The sequence below is a fragment of the Meriones unguiculatus genome, chromosome 21, assembly GCF_030254825.1.
Source record: "Meriones unguiculatus strain TT.TT164.6M chromosome 21, Bangor_MerUng_6.1, whole genome shotgun sequence".
Lineage (NCBI taxonomy): Eukaryota > Metazoa > Chordata > Mammalia > Rodentia > Muridae > Meriones > Meriones unguiculatus.
In genome coordinates, this window is record NC_083368.1 from 3,682,753 (window position 1) to 3,699,175 (window position 16,423).

Genomic DNA, 16,423 nt, shown 5'->3' on the forward strand with positions numbered 1-16,423 from the left:
TTAGCATCTTGTTTTCATTAGCAGGAGCATAAAACTTTTTAAAAATAAATTTAAGCAGATGAGGGAGAGAGGGTGGGCTTGAGAGGGAATGAGGGAGAGGAATACAGCTGGGATACAGAGTTAATAAAATGAAACTAATAATAAAAATTTTAAAAATAAAAAAACAAAAAAAATCAATAAATCATAAGCTGTTTTTGTACATAGGGATTTGGGGTTTATCTTTGTTTTATAAATAACATTCTCTTGCTTGTCTTGAATTTGTGTAGTGATTTAATTCTTTAATTATTTTTATTAATTACCGTTTATTCACATTGATTTTCTCTTAAAATATCCTCTTGGAGGGCCCCTGTCTTGGATGATCACTGCTATTTCTCATGAGCTACAAACTGACTCAGGTGCATGAAGGGAGGGAGGAGACACCGCTGCTGTGAAGAGAGGCCACTGTTGTATTTCTTCAACGAGCTTGTTTGTAAAGCTCAGGTTTCTCACTTGAATGCTTTTGAAGCAAATGAGATATATTCAAAACCTTTATATTTTACTAGGTTTTAGAAAACTGGTTTGAAATTTACAGTTTGAGTTTTTATATTCTAATGGGCTTTCTTTCACTCAATGAGATAAGAATTATATGGATTCTTGCAATCTCTTTATACATGACCTTCTTTGATTTCAGTAAATGTTCACATACAGGTGGTTAATCTCACAATTGAGTGCACAGTTCCAGATAAATCTCACATTTTACTTTTGTTTTAAAATGGGAGTGAGGCTTGAAAGATGCTTCAAAAGTTAAGATCATGCACTACTCTTGCAGAGGATTCAAGTTCAGTTTGTTACCCACCCTGGCAGGCACATAGCCTCCTGCAACAGAAACCTCAGGGGCTAAGGCCTGTGCTTACTTACTGGGACAAGGTCACCTGATATTGCTTTGACAAATTAAATCAGGTGGTGCTGGAGGGTCCACAACAAGACTGAAGTTGTGACAATTTTACTGAGGGCAGGCAGAATTTTTTAGGCCTTTATTAGAAACATAATATGATGGCAATTGTTAGGATCAACACAGCTTTTGGTGTCAGGATAAATAACAGTTGCAAGTTAGCAGTATCATGAGGCTAAAGCTAGAGATGGCAATCAAAACCTTCATGTAAAAGCAGATACATGAGAAGGAAATCTAAAGAATGAAACACAGACTGTATCTGGGTTGACCATGTATTAGACACCACCAAATCTCAGAACCTCATCATGGTAAACATCCAGGCCTAGTTTGAGGAGTTGGTCCCTGCTAACTGAATCAGCCAAGGTCAGAGAATCTGAGACTACACTCACAAAGTAGAAATGCACCTTCTGGGTCATGGAAAGTGATCCAGACTGCCTAAGAAAGTCAAGCTTTCAGAACAGCTTAGAGAACAGCCTTAGAGATGTGCTCACTATGCCACACAGATGAAGCGGTTCAATACGTCCTACTGCACCCAGAGTCAGAGCTCGCACATACCCAGGCAGAGTGCCTGTGCCAGACCCAAGATATGATGCCCTGTTGTGTTGAGAACACAAAAGTTCTTGACCTCACAAATAAGTACTTAGAAAACCAGGAATGTTAAACACGATGGTGCCCTTTTCAACAGAGCAGTGGCCCAGCCGTCCCACCCCCTTGGAGAAGGCTGGGTTTGGATGTGTTTAGTAACTTGCTGATTTGTGCTATCTGCAGGGCCAGGCCTTTCCAAGCTCTGACAAGCAGGACTGGAGGTTGTTGAATAGTCTAGATACCCCTGCATTATAAGTATGTCCAGGAGTTCCCTCATGCTGCCACAAACAGGATCAGAAATAGTTGACGGGCCTGGTTACTTTTTTCATATCTTCATGCCAGGGACTCCTCCTCACTCCACAGCTATGACCAGAGGTGGCTAATAGCCCAGATGACCTCTATGCTCCCAGTATGACTGACACTGCACCAGGACTGTTCCCAGGACCTTAAGATACTACATGCTGTGTATATCTAGAACCCAACTTTTTGGAAGAAGTGACGTGCACTTTGCGTTGAGTTTAAACATAATTTTACATCTTGCAAATGAGGGTTTGCATAACACCAGGAAACTTTTTTCCAAGTTGTACTGTACTGTACATATTCTTACAATAAACAGCTCAGGGTTAGACTTTAGAAGTTACAGCAACACAGGCTAAGTCATGTTGAAATAGATTTCCTTCAGCCCATGGGTCTTAACACTCTTGACCATGAAAGTCAAGCTTTAGTTCTGAGGCACTGAGACTGAAAATCAGAGGGCTCTAAGGGATAAAAAGGCCTGTAAATGTTGAGAGGTCAAAAAAGAAAAGTGGAAATGTTAACTGTATAGCTAAATTAATATTTGGTGATAGTAGTTATGACATTAATTAAGGTATCAAGTGATTGTATGGGCTATTTATTTTTATATGCAATGTATATCCTGCTCCTCTTTAGAAGTTGAGGAATCCTTACCTTACATATGAATTTATGGTTTCTCAGCTGTGAAAGAAAATATTTAAGGATTCATTATAATCCACAGAGTTACAACCTTAATGTAATTGGAATGTGTTATTGATTTTTTGGAAAAAAGAAAAACAAACATTCCTCACGTCAGGATAAAGAAAGTTTGTTGAAAAATCAAATTATGCATATACAGAAACAAATAAAGAGATACAATATTACAGATATGATAGACATTCAGTATGCTATTAGTGACTTTTTGGAGTCTATTGTGTTAAATAAATCTCTAAACCTAGAAGAATTGTATACATGCCTTTACACTTACAATTTACTCTCACTGAATCATAAACATAAATATTCATTTAACTTATGATAAGCAACAAAATTAAAGCAGTAATGGAGAGGTTACTATAAAGAAAATCACAGGATCAAATGTTTTCAGTGTTAATTTTATCAAATTTGTACAAATTTAGGAAAAGCCCTGTGGTAATAATTAAAATTCATATGTTTGATATCTATTCCTCCTAACCAATTTTGTGAAAGGGAAAGTGCTTGATATTAAACTCAGAAAGTAGATTAGCAGCTACAATAGCTACAGAGAAGCTAATTATAAATGGTGCAAATTAATGAAGTACCTGCTAATCAAGTTATCATAGGAGACAAATGACATTATAATGACAGTTATTGAATACTTATGGAAACTTTAGAGAGAAGGTCATGGCACAACCATTGCCTTGTGGAATAAGCCACTGTGACTGCCTAAAGAAAACTTTTACCTAATTGAACTTACTAACGTTTAGAGATGCCTTATAGGGCTCATGAAACTAAGCACCTCTCTGTTGTGAGTTAGGCCTATCCAAGACTTTCCAAGAGTCTGTGATGTATGGAAGATCTTAATTCCTCATCTAAAACCAGGAGCATGCTTGTCAAAAGCCAGTAATGGCCAGAGACAAGGACATGAGGCCTGGGCCTCGGGAGAGGGGTTGATTTAAAATCCTTGGGACGTAATTCTTCTCCCCACGGGACTGTGTTATCAGTACCAAGGTCTCTGATAACTAGGCATGTGTAGGACTTAAGATGTGCTGGATGGGTGGCCTTACTAGGCCACAGAGAAAGAAGAGCCAGACAGTCCTGATGAGACCTGGTAGGCTAGGGTCAGATAGTAGAAGAGGAGGACTTCCCCTATCAGTGGAATAGGCAAGGAACATGGGGGGAAGAAGATGGAAGAGTAGGATTGGGAGGGGATAAAAGAGGGGGCTACAGCCAGGATACAAAGTGAATACACTGTAAATAATAATAATAATAATAACAATAACCATATGCAAAAGGATGTACTGTGTTCCCTTTGAGCAACATTGCTTGATTAGTTTCTTACTGACACAATCCTACCGTAAGATTGCATTCTGCTGACTCTGTTTTGTTTTCATATATTAGGTGCTGTGATTTTTAATATACTAGCTTAGCAAAATACATAACATGTGCAAGACTTCCTGTTTTCATTGACCCTCCCACCCAAGAATCTGCCATTAAAGAATGACCTGATTGTTCAGGTCCCCTACCCAAAGATCCAAAAAAAAGAGTATAGAGAAAGCAGATGGGTAGAACTGTGAAATACTCAATTCTGAATATGGCATAGTTGTTGTATACATTGGCTCATAGCAGCTGTGCTTACCTGCACAAGATAAGCACATGATCTAACCAATTAAAATGCCAGCATGGATAGAGATGTCCTCTGAGTCCTTACTCTTTAAGGAACTTAAAATGACAAGCTGCTCATATCCCCAGTGAATGGCCACTCACCCATATGCATATGGGAAGTACTAATGGTACTTGGAGTAATTAATAACTAAAAGAAATAAACAGAGGGATAGACCATAATATTGGGAAGGAATGGGATGGGATACCCTGGGAGAATCTGTAGGGAAAGAGTGGTCAATAGAAATGAACAATAGACACTGTAGAAAGCTATGGTTCTTTACCTTTGAAGAATAAAAACTAATAAAGTTACTTAAGATGCTTAATAGGAGTTGGATTTACACTAGCCATCCTGAAATTTATAGAGGATACATTGTTGCTATGGTGAACATGAGACTGCTCCAGTATTTAGCTGTACTGTACACAGCTAAGTATTGTTGGGGAGAGATTTTTCCTTCAATAGTGCAAACGTCTCTACGTTATTATCAGAGAGAAAATATTCTGTCTCACGGTTGTAAATCTGTATTTTCTAAACAGTCATGACAAAAAACTCAGAAATTTGGATGAAGTATAATGAAAAACCAACAGGAGAGAGAAACAAGACCCTGTATCAATGGATGGAAGACGACTGTCCACATTTCATATTACACACTAATGAGAATTTAGAGTTTATTTTGAAAATTCTGGTAATCCTTATGTATAATTTTTATACTAATTTTTATATGTAATGCAGTATTCTATATTAATAGACTTGATTTCATGAATAGAAAATGTATTTTGCCACATATTTATAAATAACAGAAAAATGAAAATAGAATTATCTTGTGTGAAAATTAATAATAATATAAGTATAATAATATATCTTTAAGAGTTTAATTAATAACATCTCTGGGCTATTGCTAAAATAATTCTTTTCCCTTTGTATTACTATATTTTATATCCTAGAGAGAAAATGTGTATTTACTACGATTATAAATTAGTGAAGTTGATTATGAAAATACTTTAGGGATTTGGAAATGTAAAACACAATCAAGATGTCACACGGGATATTATTGTACCTAAATCCTCAAACTCCAGCCCTCCTGGCAATTTTCGGTGACACTCGATAGCTTTTATGTTTCTGATACCCTGAAGATACTTTTTCTTTGGTGGGGGACACGATTTGGTGCCCCTACTTAATTCTTAGATGCAATATTTTGTTTCATTTTTCTAAACACCAAACATTGCATGGTATGAAACTAAATAAGCACCAATGCTTGATCTTGTATTGATAAATACTAAATATAGTTCATCAATTCCATCCTGGCCTATGAAGGCACCAGCAATCACATGCATATTACTTCTCAGACTCACACATACATACATAACAGTGTGGGGATGAGGCTGGAGAAGCGGCTCAGTTGTTGAGAACACTGGCTGCTCTTCCTGAGGATCCGTGTTCAATTCCCAGTGCACAATGAATGTCTATCTTGAGAAGAGTAGCATTTGATAGAATGATTTAAGAAGTAGTGATGTGCTTGCAAATCAGACAAGAATATAGCACTGGTGTTGAAACTTGATGACTGTTGCAGAAAACTGTAGAAATTTGTTGTTGTTTTTTCTGATGTGGTGTCTTTGGGTTGAACACTGTTGTATTATCTGAAAGGATGATGCAAATATGTAGAAGAAGAGGAAGTTATGTTCATTGATTTAGTTTCTAGATAGTACCCAAAGGCATCTACACCATAGTTCAGGAAGAAAAACAATCAATTTTATTCGTAAGCATACAGACCTGTAGACAATTTTGTCAGGATACCTGATTACCACAAGGTGCTTATCATTTAATCTGTTATCTCCTATATATCATACTTGATTTTACTCACTTCATGTTCTTAGAAAATTTACTTTCTTACTTATTTTATTTTTAAGATTTACCATTTATTTATATTTCACAACATGTATATCTGTGTCTTCATTAATGTGTATGTCAGTTGTATGAGGGTGATTACAAATAATAGCAGATGCTAAAGTTCTGTGGAGCTTTGAGTTTCCAGGCATAAGTGCTGAAAACTGAACTTAATTCCTCTGTAAGAGCGGAAAGATTCTTGACTACCAATGCACCTCTCCAGCCCAATTTTCTTTTACAGTTTGATGTTAGAAAATGTTTTTAGTATTAACTAAATGAAAAATAGCATTTAGGAATGTTAGGCATCACTTTCAGGAGTTTCCATTTTGACAGTCATGTTGGGCAGTGCTTTCAACATTATTCAAAGCTGCTAACATGCTTTTCTGTTCTCGTTCATTTTATGTGTGTTATTCATATCCTAAGCACATTGGACTGAAAAAAGCTTTACCTACACTGTCACTTTTTAAGAATTTCTCAACAGCAGACCCACCATACATTTTTCACTGTTCTTATTATAATATTTAACATAACATTAATCTAAGAATAAAACATCACTATTCAATTCAGTCCATCATGAATAAAAATATATTAAATACTGCCATAGAATGGTTCCCTTAGACATTATGTTACTTGAACTGAAAAAATACATTGAAAAGTTAAATAAACAGAAAAAAAGAGAAGAAAAAATTTAGTACATTATGAAAAAAGGCAAACATTTACTTTTCCATGTTTTTTTTTTCTTTTTCTTTTGATGAGAGACACAGTGTCGTGTAACCAAGGCTGGACAGTCACATCAGATACAGCAGCTTTTAGTAGCTCTTGTACTGAATTTTAAGCAAAAGTCTTAGTTTTAATTAAACTTTATAATAAGAACAATTTTTCTTACTTTCATAATCATTCAAGTCATTGATTAAAGGGACCATTCTCTGAAAGTCCACTGTCTATGATAGTAGAGGCAATTTTTTATTAAAATATAGCTGGGAATATTTGGGGTTCTTTTACACAATTATATTTTCAATACTTTAAGCTGAAAATTTGTTCCATTGTATACAAGTTATCTAGTTAAATTTTGAAATGATTAAAAAAACCTGTTTTATCCCTACACAGATGTAACCCATGGCAGTTCAGTGTCCAAGTGGGTTCCATAGTAATAGGAACAGGGAGTGTCTCTGACATGAACTGATTGGCCTGCTCTTTAATCACCTCCCTCTAAGGGCAGAGCAGCCTTACCAGGCCACAGAAGAAGACAATGCAGCCACTCCTGATGAGATCTGATAGACTAGGATCAGAAGGAAGAAAAAGAAGACCTCCCTTATCAGTGGACTCAGGAGGAGCATTCGTGCAGAGAGGGGAGGAAGGGAGGGATTGGGATTGGAGGAGGGAGGGAACCACAGGGGTGATACAAAGTGAATAAAGTGTAATTAATAAAGAATTTTTAAAAATTAAAAAAATAAAAATTAACAAAAAGTGAAAAAAAGTCATTTTATAAACCCATTATTTCATAAAATACATCAAACTGCCTAATATTTTTATTGCTCTTCTCTATAAAAATAATATTTCTATGAGCTATGTCTAAGCAAGGGTTCTAGGTTATATCCATGAATGGAACAGCCTTGCCAGGCCACAGAGGAGGACAATGCAGCCAGTCCTGATGATACCTCATAAGCCAGGGTCAGATGGAAGGGGCTATCAGTGGACTTGGAGAGGGCCATGGGAGGAGATGAGGGAGCCAGAGTGGGATTGGGAGAGAATGAAGGAAGGGGCTACAGCTGGGATACAAAATGAACAAACAGTAATTAATATAAAAACTTAACTAAAAATAATACTTCTAAAATTAATAGATTGCCATTTCTTCTATTTTCCATAGTATCCATGAAAACCTGACTTCTGTGGTGACCTTCATCGTGGGCTTCTCAGAGTACCCACACCTCCAAGTGCCCCTCTTCCTCCTGTTCCTCATCATATATACAGTCACTGTGCTGGGAAACCTGGGCATGATGCCATCATCAGGCTCAACCCCAAGCTCCACACACCCATGTACTTCTTTCTTAGTCATCTGTCCTTTGTGGATTTGTTACTCTACTGTCGTCACACCAAAGCTCTTAGAAAACTTGATTGTGGAAGACAGATGGATCTCCTTCACAGGCTGTGTCATGCAATTCTTCTTCGCATGCATATTTGTTGTGACAGAAACCTTCATGTTGGCAGTGATGGCCTATGACAGGTTTGTGGCAGTGTGCAATCCCCTCATCTACACTATGTCGCTATGTCTCAGAAGCTCTGCTGCTCCCTGGTAGCTGCATCATACTCCTGGAGTATAATATGTTCATTTGTATTCATACACTTTATGTTGACTTTGTTCTTCTGTGGAACCAAGTTTATAAATAATTTTGTGTGTGAGCATGAAGCCATTGTGGCTGTAGCCTGCTCTGATCCCTATATAAGTCAGAAGGTCATGTTCATCTTTGCTACTTTGAATGAGCTAAGCAGTCTGATGATTATTCTCAGCTCTTATGTTTTCATTGTCATCACAGTCATGAAAATGCCTACTACTGCGGGGTGCTACAAAGTCTTCTCCACCTGTGCCTCTCATCTCACTACCATCACCATTTTCCATAGCATTATCATCTGTCTCTACTGTGTTCCCACTACCAAAAGTTCTTGGCTTCTTGTCAAGGTGGCCTCTGTCTTCTATGCAACAATCATCCCCATGCTGAACTCAATGATATATAGCCTCAGGAACAAGGATGTGAAGGATGCAGTTAGAAAGCTTTTAAGCTCTCATCTGTCCTAATAAATTGTAGTTCCTGAACAGTTAGGTATATATTTCAGAGTACCCATTTTCTCTCTGAAAGACAAAAAGACCCATTTTTTATTTTTTTTTGTTTTTTTTTATTTTTTTATCAATTACACTTTATTCACTTCGTATTCCCCCATAAGCCCCTCCCTCCTCCCCTCCAGATCCCACCCTCCCTCCCCCTTCTTCACGCATGACCCTCCCCAAGTCCACTGATAGGGGAGGTCCTCCTCTCCTTCCTTTGATCTTAGTCTATCAGATCACATCAGGAGTGGCTGCATTGTCTTCCTCTGTGGCCTGATAAGGCTGCTCCCCCCTCAGGGGGAGGTGATCAAAGAGCAGGCCAATCAGATTATGTCAGAGGCAGTCCCTCTTCCCATTACTATGGAACCCACTTGGATACTGAACTGTAATGTGGTACATCTGTGCAGAGGTTCTAAGTTATCTCCATGAATAGTCCTTGGTTGGAGTATTTTCTTTTTATAAAGCATTTTAGAAACATCTCATTCCAATATTTATTTTATTTTCATGCTAGTAAGTTGTAAATATTATAAATTAATATTCATACTATTTGAATTAAATATTTCATATGCTCATTTTCATGAAATAATACTGAGAAAGATTTTTATTGTAGTTGATATTTTAAATTTTTTGTGGGTTTTTCATGATTTGTATAAGTTCATAAAGGAAATTCATTTGATATTATATCTTGAGAGCTATTAAATAGGAAATACTGATTATGGACAAGTTTGCATATTTAATTTACAAAGTCTATTTTTTCATTGGACATTTTTATTTGAATATACACCAAAGTATATTTCCCAACTTTCTCTCTATTTTTTCTATTTGGGATAGCATCTTACACCAAGCTATCTTTGTAGATTAGGATGTCCTTTTGTCTATCTCTTCCTTGCTGCTATAGGGTTACAAGCATCCAGTACAACACCCAGCTTCTTTCCCTCTTATGGAAGAGGCAATACAGCACAGGTAACTTATATTTCACAGTACCATTTATGTTTATCTGATTATTTGCTAACAGTCTTTTTATAAATATGTATGTAAGGTGTTTGCCAATCTTTCAATGTAACTTTACCTCTGTAGTTGCTTATTGAAATTTTTATTTGGACAGTTCATAATACGTATGTATGATATAGATCATTTCGACCCCAGTAGAATATACCAGTCACAATGCTGAGTTAACACACACATGCATCTCTTAGTCACTTATGAGAAGGAATACTCATTAACTCTATAGAACATTAACAGAATAGTAATCCATAGGCAGTAAGATTGATGAGGTTTCTTTGATGTTCTTTGATCTACTTGCACTTTATAATGATGGATTTTTGTCAAATATACTTTAGTTTTGTGTCTTCCTTCAACCACCTGTCTACTGCTCTTTGTTGAATGCAGAATCACTTTAACTAGATTTATTTTAAAAGCATTTTCAGTGAAAGCCTAGTAAGGGGAGAAGGGGCTGTCTCTGATATGAACTCAGTGGCTGGCTCTTTGATCACCTCCCCCCTGTGAAGTGGCCTAAGTAGGGCACAGAGAAAGAGGATCCAGACAGTTCTCATGAGACCTGATAGGCTAGATTCAGATAGTAGGGGGGAAGGACTTTCTCTATCAGTGGGCTAGGGGAGGAATATAGGAGGGAAAGAGGGTCAGAGGGTGGGACCTGGTGGAGATGAGGGGGTGGCTATGGCCAGGATACAAAGCAAATAAATTGTAATAAATAATAATAATAAAGAAAAAAATTAAAAAGAAAGTTTTCTAAGAAATTATGAGAGATGGAAGCAGAAGGACTGAAAGCCTAGACAACAGCCACAACCTTAAGAATGCAAGAGCCCACCTTTAGGATCAATAGCAAATAAATTCAGCAAACTTGGGTTGATATGAAATTTTAAAACTAGTTTTTAAAAATTTTAACTAATAACATAATTCATGTTTTTTCTCTAGAGGATATAATTGAATTTACCTTTGTTTGCCTCCAGAATGGCTATGAAAAAATTCAGGTGTGCTTATGAATTCTTTATATGTGTTTCTAGGTTGTGTGCAGGGCAGGAACCAAATCAAAGAAATTCAGTAACAACACTTTCTCAAGAGCTCATTGAGCATAGGTTTGTCTCGGATTTTGAGAACTTAAACTGTGGTTATCTTTGTGGTAGTAGGGTGATCTTTTATTTCTAATGTTTCTCATCTCATTTTTGTTTGAAGGAGTGTGTGGATGTTAGTTGAGGGATGGTCTCAGGTGTATGTGGCAAAACAGGGGGTAAGCATGTGTTTTAGAGATCTTCAAATGTTGATATTCAATACTAAGCACATCTTTTGTTTGTTTGTTTGTTTTCAGTAAGTACCACCAAATGAAGATTTTGGGATTTCCCTCCCTCCCTTCTCTCACTTCCAGAGAAAATAGCCTTTGTTCCATAATTACATACAACTTATATACATATTAAATGATATTAACTTCAAAATGAAGAAGTAAAACTTGATTAAAATAATTTTGTATACTTATCCTTGTATTACATTTTTATTAAAGTGATGATTTAATAGCAATAAAAGTTATTTAAAATAAACATTTTATTGTTTCTAGTACCATAAAAAATTAATGTTAAAGCTTCTAATAGGATCTTCTGAATTATTTTGCTATTGATATTAAACTTACTAACTGATTCTATAGAAATTTTCAAATATTGTATATCATTTAAATCTATTAAATATCATCTGTATATCCCCAGATTAAGGTCTATTTTGACAAAAAAGAACAAAATTTAAATGGAGTTCGGACCGTATCATAGGTTATGGTTTTATATAGTTAAGTTCCTCACTGCCTACTGTACTCTCATGAGAGAGTCCCCTGGAATTAAATTAACAATAGTCTTTAATTAACATATATTTGGCAGAGGATTAATATCTAGGAAAAATAATGTAGTAAAAAGTTTTTAATGGAGAGTTTTCAAAAAGACATACATACAAGTTACTGATAAATACTTTTTAACATGTTCATCACCCTTAGACAGCAGGAAAAATGGTAACTAAAAAGCTTTTTGATTCTTAGTTTATCCAGAATAATTAATACTATAAAAATAAATGTCAATCGGTGCTGGTTTACAGAAAAATTGAAATGTTTATTCAGTGTTTCAGAGCATATAAACTGTCACATACACTTCAGTGTGGAATTTTTAATAATGCTAAAAATAGAACTTTCTTATGACTGAGAAATGCCCCTCATGAATATTTGCTATATACTCTATTTCTTGTTATGGAGAGCCTTTAGTCATCTGTTCTTATTGACCTCTAGTCCAAAGACACAGCGTATGAAGTAACTCAGGATGCTCAACAATGGGTTTATAATTAAAGAACTTGTGATATATACATATATATGCATAGACATATACATATATATGCATGAAAATTAATTTAATTCATCTGTAAAGAAAAATAAAATTTTGAAACTCACTGAAAAGTTAAGTTGACAAAAGCCTACTAAGAGAATTGGCTCAAATTCAGATAAACAATTGCTGTGTGTCCTCAGTGTAGGCAGACCCATTCTTTCTTCCCATGCTTAGACTATTAGGAAATGAAGAAGAGGTCACTAGAAGAGGACAGGTGAGACAGGCCTAACGGGAGTGAAGACAGAACATCTGTGACACGAAAATAGTGAACAGGAATCTCAGATCTGGAAGGCTTAGGACGGAATGGTCCAGGGAAGTAAGGTATAAAGCTAGGGTTTAGTGAACTAGGAATGTAGGAAAATTTTCATAATATTAATGTTTTATTAGCACATATTTTACATAGAAATGGGTTATTTTGTATATTCATGCATGTACATAATATATTTTGATCACATTCACAATGGATTTCCTTCTCCTGTTGGTTTTAAAATCCCACTTCTTGCCTCCTCTTTTCAAAATAATTTATCATTCCCATCTTGTCTACTTGAAGAATCCTCTCAATGTTTTACTTTTAAACAATAAAAATTAGATTCATTGTAAATGTTTTGAGATTAACCTTGGAGACTGATCAGTCATAAAATATATTTTCAAAAATATGTTATTATTTGTCAACATTATTATCTCTTTTTTCTCTATGTATTTGTAGTAGTACACCATAAATTCCATAAAAAGATCTATTTTTTCTATTGGCAGTATTTGATACCTTTCTTTAAAACAAATTTTAATTGTTTTTGTTGAATTTATTGAACAAATATACTTGACTAAAGGTGACATGCCATCAAGAATTATGATCTCTCTTATTTAAAATTTTCTTTATAATTGAGAATTTCATAAATGTATTCTGTGAAAATAAGATCAAATCTTCCTCCCCTTACACCCAAAAACATACTCCTTGCCAGATTCAAATCTTTTGTCATAACCTACTCAGCTCAGTTAGTGTGTTCCCATACGTAGCTATATGGGCAATCCCCTGAGCATAAGAACCGTCACTACTAAAACTGGTCTCAGTGTATTGCACTAGATGTGTCCATATGTTTGTACAGTTTTCATAAATATAAACATTTTGAGATGAATTGTGCCTGAAACATGAAGAGGAACACATTAATTATCAGGAATAGTATGTATTCTAAAAACAAAAGGTGAAGTTTCTTCTGATTCCATGTTTATAGTCCAAGGCAATCATCAGTGAGGAATCTCTAGGGTATGTGTCACCAAAGTCAATGAGTTGGTTTATAATAAATAATGCTATCATGAATACAGATTTAAAATTTGTGTCTTCTTCAAGATATTTATATGATTTTTTCAAAATAGTATGATGGCTGCCTCCTTTACTTAATTTCACTTTACAAGGGTTATTAATGCCTTTATTTGAGAAACTTAAAACATTTTAATTTTGGAGGCTATTATTCATGTTTATTAATAAGAACATGACATAATCTCATACAGACATCAAAAAAATCTTTCTTTTACTGCGTTGTTTGCTACATTTTGAATCTTCAAGAAGGTACATGAAAACTCTTACAAATTGAGGGGTGGTAGATGTAATGTGATTGAAACAATGGTATCGACTCATTTGAGTACATAACATATATTAAGGAGTTAAATTCTATATCCTTTGTTCCTAACAACACTAGCAAAACTGTATTTTTGTTTGAGCCATTTCTTTTATTTATGTTACTAATACAAAAAATTAAAATTAAATGTTAACTGTAAGCTCTAACAACATAAAATTTGATTAATTCAGGTACAGAAAGATCAACATACATGTGAATATACATATAACAGTAAAATGTAAAATACATATTAGATATTAAGAAACTGTAAGTGCAAGGAAAGTAGGGGGAAATAGTGATATTTGTTAGCAAACAGCATTTTTCTTGAGAAGCCACATTAAAGACTAGAATTGAAAGATAGCATTAAAAATTAAGAGGAAAATTAAATCATTTGACAACATTAGAAAAAATAAATCTTGAGAATAAAAATATTTTGATCATATACTTCTGGGAGTTTTTAGAAATCCATTTAGAATATTTAATTTCATGAATCTTATATCACATCTAAATAACAGTTTGATTATAATTTGACAAAGTTAAAAAGAGCTTTCTTTTAAAATGATTTCAGGAATGTAAGGGATGGCGATGGAGAGGCATTTCTGTGTAGTTTATATAATCCTGATTGATGTCACAGTAGGCAGAAACTGAGATCCTGGCAAGAGCAGCACAGTTCTTGCTGATAGTGACTGATAACCCTGGAGAACTTCAAGTGATAGTGACTTAGCCGAGAGTCTTGCATAAGAAATCAGTCGATATCAGAGTTCAAAAATGAATCTCAGTCATAAAATGAGAAAGACTTAGCATACACATATATATGAAGGCTCCCCTTTTTATTCCTATTTTTATTATTACAGATAACTGACTTAGTTGATGTATTACATGAAGTCATGCCAGCTTTAGTTAAGGTATTTAACTTAAATAGTTACAAATTATACTTCGATTATTTTCATAAAATTATGTCATTAACATATTTCAATTACCATATTCATGCAGATTGAGAAAAAGGGTTACAATGTAACTTAGCCAATCATATGACTCATTATTCATTATTTCCTTACTTAATGTTCCTGAATACTGGGCTCATGAATATGCAGGACTGTGTTCATCATCATCTGAAATTTTGTTTTAAGCAAGCAGAGGATGGTTGTGTGTGTATGTGTGTGTGTGTGTGTGTGTGTGTGTATGTGTGTGTGTGTGTCCCTACAGTGAGGTGACAAAATATTTTTAAAATAAAATTTGAAATTTTGTATGTAGAAAAATAAGATGATCACAAATGTTTAGGATAATTTGAAATTTAGTGAAGGATTCTTTGTATTTAGAGAGTTCTAAATTAAAGCAAATATTTGACAAAAATTCAACAAAATAGGATACAAGTTGATAATATGCAGATTAGGAATTAAAAGCAGAATAAATCTGGATTTACAGTTTAACAATAAACTGATAATCTCCAATTTTTCTAAAAATTCTTAGTGTGAGATAATGAAACATTTGTCTCATGAGTCATATATTAATGGATTTTTCAGACCAGTCAAATGAATAAGTTCAAACAACTATACATTCTTATGTAGTATTTACATGACAAGTCACAAATTCATACCAGGTCCCGTAAATCATGGTTTTGTAGGCTATGGTAGATTTTTGCTAATGAAGTGGTTCCATATTTTAATATTTATTTTAACCCATTACAGGTAATATTATAAGAGTTAAAAAATCTTGAAGAAGGGTAAAATGATGGCTAGGGTATGTGAAGAATTGGAGGAGGAAAGTAAAGGATTCAATTAACACATACATATGTAGGGAATTCTCAGACAGTGAAAATAATATTCTATAGTGGATCAGCCACTATCAGATATGTATTTAACTAGTCTAATAAAACAGCTAAAACTACATCTACTACTGCTGCTGCTGCTGTTACTATTGTTACAAGTCAGTATTAAAGTCATTCTTATGTTACAAAATTGAATATGAAATTAATTTTCATGATCAATGTAATGATGACTTTCAAAGACAAACTGAAGGAGTGATAGGTGTTAGCAGAAGCACTTCATATTAAAAATGGGGAAAATAGTTTTAGTGAAAATGATAGAAATCCTTAACAATCATTTGGTTTGAAATTGTGTCAGTGTGCTTTGATATTGGTGTAAATTGAGAGCTCAACAAGATCAAGGCCAGTCAGTTTGTAAGACTCTGTCTCAAAAGTTTTTATAAAGTAAAAGGAAGGTTGTGTAGCTACATTTTTACATTCTTGTCTAGCATTCCCATGGCCCTAGTTTGAGTAAGTATGTAAACAAAAAAAAAAGAAAGAAAAAAAAAAAACGCCTTTACTATACAGAATCATTTTTTTTAATTTGAATCATCTTCATTATCAGTTTTATTATTTTATTTTATTTAGATTTAAGTTTCAGAGTCATACAGAGTTTGAAGTTAAGAATCTAAACTGAAGCAAAACACTACTGAATACAAGATCATCATCACTGCCTTTGCTGTTTGTGTAAAGTTTCATCTAGGCTTTTACGATTCCACGCTGTCAAGTTCTACTGATTGAATTTCTTCCTTTCTTTATCTGTTCTTTACAACTGGTAACTC

At 34.6% G+C, this 16,423-nt stretch overlaps 1 pseudogene; it reads left to right on the forward strand.

Annotated features, from left to right (window-relative positions):
* Positions 1 to 1,597: 1,597 nt before the first annotated feature.
* LOC110543470 (olfactory receptor 5D13-like) lies at positions 1,598 to 8,826 on the forward strand (annotated as a pseudogene).
* The last annotated feature ends 7,597 nt before the right edge of the window (positions 8,827 to 16,423 follow it).